Source organism: Nyctibius grandis, chromosome 9 (assembly GCF_013368605.1).
Source record: "Nyctibius grandis isolate bNycGra1 chromosome 9, bNycGra1.pri, whole genome shotgun sequence".
Classification (NCBI taxonomy): domain Eukaryota; kingdom Metazoa; phylum Chordata; class Aves; order Nyctibiiformes; family Nyctibiidae; genus Nyctibius; species Nyctibius grandis.
In genome coordinates this window covers 27,126,687-27,135,317 of record NC_090666.1, presented here as the reverse complement: position 1 = coordinate 27,135,317, position 8,631 = coordinate 27,126,687, and positions in this window count along the sequence as shown.

Below are 8,631 nucleotides of genomic sequence, written 5' to 3'. Positions count from 1 at the left end.
GCATTGCCCAGCAAAAATGGCAAACATATCGCAGGTATCGGGTCCAGCCAGCCGTGAGCTGGTTGCCTCCGTGTAACACACACATCCCTGATAAGTTACCTGTGAGGTGGTGAGGGCCTGGTGTATGGGTTTTGAATCAGGTCCTTAAACAATACAGCCAGCATGGGCAGGCCCCTGAGGCATCCCCGCATACTTCTCTCATGTTTTCATCATCCACGTAGGTGTTCAGTGTACACTTGCAGCTCCCGAAGCAGGCAGGCTGCGTTAGGCTCTCAGCTTTCATAAAAAAAAAAAAAACAAACCACAAAATAAATGAAAATTTCTAGATCTTGCAGACAAAAAGCTGGGAAGTGCAAAACAAGTGCAACTGGAAGGCCCAGAAACTTGGCTGTTTTGATTTGTGAATCTCTGGGCTTGGGTGGTATTGGCCATGTAAGAGAGAGTCAAGCAAGAAATACTAAACACACTAAATAAACCCAGTATATGTATTACTCTTAGTAGCAGCTAGTGACAAGCAGTAATAAATTACTGTTCAGAAGTGTGGCTGGGGCCAAATGAAAATATACTGTTAAGTGGTACATGAGCACAATCATTATGAAAATACACACCTTTGAGAGAATAAAAGTGGCACAAAGAGTGTAGATCTGTACAGCTGAGGTGGGCTTTGGGGATGATTAATGTATGTGAAAATGAAAAATTCAACAAGAGCCCTGCATATTTATCCAGTGTTGGAGAGCAATTGTGTATTCTGGTGCAGTGCCTGAGAAGCTAAGGAACAGCACGCATGCTGTTTGTGAGGCAGGGTGTTCGGTGATATCGCAGAAGCTGCAGGCGAGCAGGTGGTCATGTCAGCCTATGCACAAGAGGACAGGGCTGCTCCTGCTTTCAGACAAACAGTTGGAGGGACATTATCAGTGTAAATAGTGGCATTTGCTTTTTTAGCTTGTCCGGCAGTTTGTTGTCCCTTGGCTCATGAGATGAGGTTTCTGTTTGCGCAGGGGCTTGCGTGGCAGGAGGGTGGTTTGGGTTTACCCTGTGTCCTCTCTTGGATTGATGTCTGAGAAGGGGCGTTCTGGCTGTGTGCTAGAGGGGTGTACAGATTTGGATGTGACAGATAATGTCCTGGTTTGGGGATGGCCATGCAGGGAAAACAAAACAGTCTGCCTCCCCAAAGGTTTAGTTTTGTTTTATAGAGCTTAACTAATTAACTGGTTTTTGTGATGTTTAGAGGATTATTCAAATATCCTGTGCTCTGCTCACGTCTCATCATTTATTCAATAGGAAGGAGGTCTCACTGAAGTTTTTCCTTGTGTTTTAAACCATTGCAGAAGCTTTTCTTGAGCCAAGAATTCAGTACCATCATATTGGAAATCATGGGAAAAGATAAATACTAGAATTACAAATACCAGATAAAGGTTATTTCTAAATCATACCAGGGCCTACATCCAAGAAAGAAAAATCAGGCTTAATTAGCAATGTACTCTGCTGCGTTAATAAAGAGGAGTGAAAAGAGGATGAAGCTGAATAGAGACATACAAGTGTTGCTGGTTTTGCTGTTATAAGGACAGTACCCTGGTTTCCCTTCTCTTGAGACTGTAGGGAGTAATAGCAATGCTTTTTAGCTTGGCTGTAAGTCCCTATTGTAAGCCTGTTCTCTGTTGGGTTTTTTTTCCATGTAGCACACAAAGAGGAGTGTAGAGAAAACAGGTTAATTTGTCTGTGTATTAATTTGTTAGGGTAAGAAACCAATAAGCTAGGATTTTCCAGCTAATACTGCAGCTGCCTGGGAGGGCTAGCAGAGGAGTAGGCTGGGCCTGGCAGTGGACCAAGGAAGACACAGCCAAAATGTAGGAAAGCAAAGTGGAAGTCCCTGGTTGGTCTGGTTTGAGGCAACCCTGGCTTCAGAAATGAAGTGTCATCGGGTGGTGTTAACAGAAGGGGTCTGATCTGGATCTGCCCTACACCAGTAAATGCATCTCATTGCCATGAGGCTGCTTTCGAAAAGCATGATAGTGTGGGTATTTCTGCCTGTATAAAAAAAATCTTCAACTTTGAAATTCTTCATCATATCAAGTTTGTTATCCTTAACCAGGCCCTGCTTTCATTCATATACCTCCCTGTGCCCTATTCACCTACAAACAACCCTTTGCCTCTTTTATGCTCTTTCTGAGCTACCTTCAAGCAGAGGTTGCGCTATTTCAGCACGGTGGTATTAGTGTGATGTGAGACAAATACATACATCTCCGTCCTACTCAAACTCCTGTTTCTTTACTGACAGTTATTTAAATGGGAAGCAAGGAAGTATAAGTGAGGAAGATGTTACATTCACAAGGGGCGCTGCTATCATCTGCATTGTTCTGGTATCTTCCTTCAGGATGCTGTTTGCTGGACACTGAGCCTCAATTTCTCCAGTCTTACAGAGACCACAAGTCTTGCAAGCACTTGTATATATCCCTACGCTACGTATTATGGGATTACTTACTGCAAAGTTGAGTACTCGTGGAAGTGCATGCTCAAGCAGGCTTCAAATGCCCTGTCTCAAATGTTACACAACAGTAGAGATGGGAGTGGAATTTAATACAGGCTATTTCTCAACTGATAGTGCTATATCCTGTCTTTTGGTTTATCTGCCTTTTGCTTTAAGCATTCATGAGAACTGTAGGGTGAAGTCTTTTTTGGTGTATTCCAGGAGAAAAAGAGCTGCTAAGTATTGCTCTGTTGAAGGTTGTTCGGAAGCTGTGTCACACTGCCCATGCCTCCTGCCGCCAGTTACCAAATCTCTGGGATAACTCCAGCAGCTAAGCTGATGAACAGGCTAGCCGAGAGTACTCCACAATAACTGAGAGACTGAAGAGCTCTGATGCATCTGGAGTTTCTTTTTCAACCCTTATCAGCTTGGAGCAGCTTTTGTTTTCCTGTGTTCCTTGGAGGTCCCATTTAAATCAGTTACGTGAGGCTGGCATACTGTCTGTCAACTGTCCTCATAAATCCGTGATCAGGGTCCCACGTAGGTGCAGAGATGATGACTAGCCTATTAGCTAAGGTTCAGAGACACCAAAGAGCTTTGCGTTTACAGTTTGACCTGGGGTTTGAAGGTTACATCCCCTGTTCAAGCACCAACGTAAGTGGTTGGTTTTCCCAAACCGTTCATATCAGTGTCTAATGCTTTTCCTGTGAAAGAAACAATTTCCTTGTGATAGAATAAGTATTGCAGATTTCAACCTGAGTTATTCTCGTAATGCTCTGGATTATGAATGAGACCCAAAGGTGCATAAACCAAACAACAATTTATTTTCTGAATGTTTCCATTCCTTTCCTCACAGAGCCTTGTTCCTGTCCAAGCATAGGAAGAACAATAATAATAAAAAGGTAAGAAATAGTTTCTCCTGTTGGCGAATTGGTGCTTACTTTATTGTCTGAAACCGCCATGCAGTGAAACAATGAATCCTGGAGCATGAAACCCTGTATCGGTGGGTGAGGAAGCAGCCTGTGATGTGTAAGCAAAGGGGCAAAGTGGTGTCCCGTGGAAAGGTTGTGTGCCCTCAGAGCAGCCTCAGCTGAGCAAGATGGAGGAAGTGGTGGGTTTATGTTACTGACTTACAGGGTGCAGGTATGGGAGGAAGATGATGCTTGAGGGGTGTGACTGAACAGGTCCGTTTGTAATTGCAAATGTGGGTTTTGCACTAAAAAAAGTCTCATCCACTTTGAGTGTCTTTACATGCTTCCTTGAGCTATTCGCATGAAAGGAAGAATTCCCATTGAAAGGAAGAGGGGAAAATATTTTGGATTTTTTTTGTTGCAGTTGCAAAGAAATGACATTATCCTCAAATCATACCAGACTGTTTTACCTTTTCTCTAATTTGACAGTTGAAGTCACTGACCCTTTCCCAGTGGAGCTGGTTTGATAGTCGTCTCCCTTTGCCCCCAGCTCTTTGGACACCTTCATGAGATGATAACTTTTTGTCCTTGGGTGAGGAGGCTGCTTGCTGCTGGGTGAGCAGCCTTGCTGGGATGCTTCCAAGCTGTGCAGGGAACGGACTCCCACTAGAGCGCGCTAGGACAGTTAAAATGGGGATGGTTTTCTTCTGCCATCAGAGTGGAACCATCTAAATGGCTATGTAAGACATGGCACCTTTGTTTTTAAAACAGGGAATCTGGCTAGTTTCTCCATCTTTGGCTACAGTTTCCCCAGACGAGGCTGAAGCGTGCTGCGAAGCCAGCTAGCTGCCTGAGTGCACTGAGGTTTGGGCTGAGCCATGTGCTGTGAAAGACCTTGTGGAAGACTCCAGCCTGTCTGGTGGGCTGGGAGAAGCTTTTAACTTGTCTCATCTCACAGTCCCCTTGTTTCAGCTTATTGCTCTGTATGACAGGGGAAGTGGAAATCTGTAGAGCCCTGTGTTGGACTTCAGCAAGGACAGGAGTCCATCTCAAGGTCCTGTTAACGGCCTTCTACTATCCTTTGTGCATTTCAAAACGACCCCTAACAAACTTGTCCATCATCACAGAAGAATTTTCCACCTCAGCCAGTACTTGAACCCAGGCTCCCAGGCCCTAACCCTTGTCTGCTACACTTCTTTACTTCATGTTTACTTAATTAGCCAGCTGGAGCGTAATTTGTTTCATGATCTACAGTCTAATACATAGAGATGACAGTGACATGAATCTTGGCTTAGGATTCAATTTGCATGTTAATTCCTTGTGGTTCCCCAGATATTTGGAATTAGCTCCAACAGGATCTGGGATATGATGAAATGCTCCCTGGGTGGGGTGTTGTGTTTCCCAGGGAGAGCCTGGTGACATAGTTTTACTGTCCACCAGGCATCATCTGTTGTAGAGCACAGGGGATCTACAGCAAAAAAGCAAAGGAAAAGCAAAAAGCAAAGCAAAAATCGTCATTGAGGCGTTCTTAGTACACAATGCAAATAGAGTCAAAGCTGTTTGTAAAGAGTCGAGAAGCATCTGGAAATCAGTGAAGCCTGGTGAGAGAGCCTGCAACAGATTAAGAAGGAATGCTGGCATTTTGTATAGCAATCGAGCCTCAGCCATCTTTGGTTCACAGAGTCCCCGAGACACTTGTCTAGGGAAGACAGAGACTTGAGACAGGAAGGAAAAAGTAATTTCCCTGAGTGGAAGACTAGCCTATTTTGGCTTTGAAGGGTTTAGGCACAAACCCCATCACTCAGTTCCATCAAACTTTCTGCTCACCTTTCTGTGTAATATCCAGGATCTGGCTCACAGGGAAGGGCAAATGCTGTGAGCCTGTATTAATTTCCAGCTCACTGGGGGACCCAAGAAACCCTGTCGGATTGCGAACAGGCTCATAGGAAACCTTCCAGCAAATGCAGACAGAGCTGCCATTTTGTGTCATGCCTGAAAAACCAGCAGCCTGTCAAAGATAGCACAAGGAGACTGTCCTGGAAAGACAGTCATAGGTGGTTATTTATGTGTGTTGCATTAGAGCTAGCTGTGATCTGGACCCCAGAGAGCTAGGATATAGGATAAAAACAGGTCTTGCTGCAGGACCTTGTGATCTGAATAGAAATCATGGCTGAATAGGAGGATGGCAAAAGGCAGAGTTGTATGAAGAGCCAAGTCCAGCATCATACAGCAGTCTGTGCCACAGCCAATGAAGGCTTGGATCAGTCTCTAACTGGCAGATGTTTTTATTCTAATAGAAGATGTTCTTAGTTGCAGCAAATCATCCATTTTCAGATTTTGCTGATTTTACGTATGGTCTAAGTTTAACAACAAAAAAAAACAGAAGGAAAGAGAGTGAAACGTTTTTTCATGAGTCGCTTACTCTTTTTTTTTTCCCTCCTCCCAAGAAACTGGACCAGGTCACTGTATATTGGCCTTAGAAACATGAATAACATTTTAATGAAGAATTGTGGAGGAAAAAAAAAAGAAAATAATTGTCGTTTCTTTTCTGTGTTCAAAACTCAATGGCTTTGGATTCCCCAGGAGTTTCCTGTGCTTTCTCAAAGGCTCTTATCCTGTATGCCCTGCATTCATAATCAGTTGTGGCTCCTCCTTTCTGTTCTAACCTTTCTTGCTCGGAGTCTCCAGTCGCAACAGGACAAATTCTGGACTTAGTCATGTAGCTACTATTCCATTAACCAGGGTCCCCAGGAAAATTGAGCAGGCTTTGCACAGCTCCAGACTTGGGAAATGCAAGTTCTGCTTCCTGCATGATAATCCTGTGCAAATTAAGTGGGGTGTTTGTGTTTCCCTGCATGCAAACAGGGGCAACAACTTGTCCACATTGGCAGTGCAGTTGCAATCCATTGATGAAAACCCCCATGCAGGACTGAGTTACATTAATCAGAGGTACAGACTCTGCCTGTGTGGATGTGGCAAATCCACCTGTAAGAGGCAGGGAGCCTTCAGGATGGGGCTGACAAATACCACCCCTCATTAGGCAGAGCTGAGGCAGGTACTAATTACCCAGGAGCTGCAGAGTCACGATGCTCCTGGTTCCTGCCAGCGTGCAAGCTGTGTTCTGACTTGCTTGTTGATTCCTGCAGATCAGCAGCGAAGAAGGTGGCTGGGTCTGACCCCTCTGGGGTGAGAGTAGGATTAGCATTGGCTTTGCAGTAGTGGAGTGGAGGCTTTCCTGCTCCACACTAGAGGAGGCAATGTATGGTTGTCTCTGTACATTTCAGGTATTGAAACCGTGACTCTGTGGCCATCTCCGCTCAGTGGCTCTTGTTCTGGAATCACTGGAGCTGTCAGTCATGCTTTAATTGTGTGGAGAGTTGGTGGGGGGGAAGCATTATGATGTCCTTTTAAAGAATATTTGTTACTGTGTTTTTCTAGCACCTGATTTCCTTTGGGATTTTAACCCTCTGTGTATCCACAGGCTGTTGTAGATTGAATTTTGTGAGCGTAGGCACTTGAAATTCCAGTGGCAAGGAGGAACAAGAGGGGGACAAAGTGGAAAGCAGGACTCTTGGAAAACAGCCATTATCATCAAGTTTTATTTTGACATGGATCAGATCACGGCAAGTGTACACGTCACGTCAGTCCTCAGTCACGCTTGGAGAGCAGCAGTAGTCCTTTGACAGAGTGCAGGTTAGTCATCATACGGCTTCCGATGCATTCTGTCTCTGGGCGGGCAGGAGGTACTGCTGGCTTTATGCATCGGCTGGTTGGGAGAGGGAGTCCCCTGAGCACCCACCACTGCGCCTTAGGAGTGGTGACACCCACCAGGTGTGGTGGGTGCACTCAAATGACACCCACCAGGCAGAGCTGTTTTCCTGGGATAAATTAACAGATGCATGGGGGTGACAATTTTGGCCCCGTATGAGTTCAGTGGTAGAAACTGAGCCTGGGATTCAGGGCCAAGGCAGCAGGGCCAGAGGGAACTTAATGGACTTCCTGCAAAACACAACCTACAGACTTTCAACTGTGTTCTTCAATTTGCCTAACTAATGTTTTCTCCAGCCCCAGTTTTAATTAATGATAAGATCATCAATCACATAATTATGGCCCTCATCCCATTGTCGTATAAGACTTGGGTGACTAAGAAGGATATTGTAACACTTCAGTTTATTTTGCTGTGTTTTATTGACTCATTTAATGGAGTTGAAAAGAAGCAAACATGCTGGGGACAGAATTCCCAAAACATAAAATTTTGCTGACAATATGCAACATTTAGCTATTTCTGGAGAGCTGGAGAGTAGGATTTTTTTTTTTTATTTGCAGTGTTTTTCACATAAATATGCACCTTGTCAGAACCTGGAAAAAGACTTTGTTGGGTCTGGTCACGTCCATTTAACTCATCTCACAAGCACACATCATTATAACAAACACATGGGGGAAGGACAGTTTCTCCAGGCAAGAGGCAGTTTAATCATGATGGGTCAGATAAAAATCCTTTAAATAGAACAAGGGGTTTAAATCCCTGTGTTAGGCAGCATCAAATCCCACTGATGCCATAAACCATAGCAAGAAGCACACTGAGACTAGGAGTTAAGAATACCTGTGATTGAATCCTGTGAAATGTTTTTTACTCCTGGGTTAGTGTTAGAGACTTGGGTCTAATGTTATAGTTTGAGGAAAGGATGGTTAATTCTTCACATCCTATCTTTTTGTTCAGTTTTGATGTTTCTCTGCCAAAGTCCTCCTTTACTGATCCACTATTTCTAATTTTACTGGGTCATCAGCATTATTCTGTCTGGAAAGAGGGCAGCTCTTTTCTTCAGAGACATTTTAGGCTGAAGAGATCCTCTTCTAACATCTGGGTGTAGGGAAGACCCCGTATGCTGAATTTCTTGGGGTTCCTTGTGTTCCCAAAGAAGCAGGGTTAAAGGACAAGGCTGCGGGAAGTCCAGCGTTTGAATCCCATCTCCAGCTCTGTTGCAGACCTCCAGTGTGACAGCTGGAGCAGATTCTACCCTTGCACAACAGAAATAAGCCGGGCTTATACAGGGAGTAGATTATCCTTCCCAGTTTAATCCATAAAGAAGTTTCCACATTATTAACAGAAGCACATGCCTTGCTTCCTGCAGCTAGAGCTGACATTGCCAGCTATGCCAGGCTTGGATGAACACAGGGCTGTGGCTGGTTCTTCCTGGCTGGTGCTGGTCCAAGGATGTGCCTGGGTCTGCTGGTGTTCACCCCTGGTAGCCT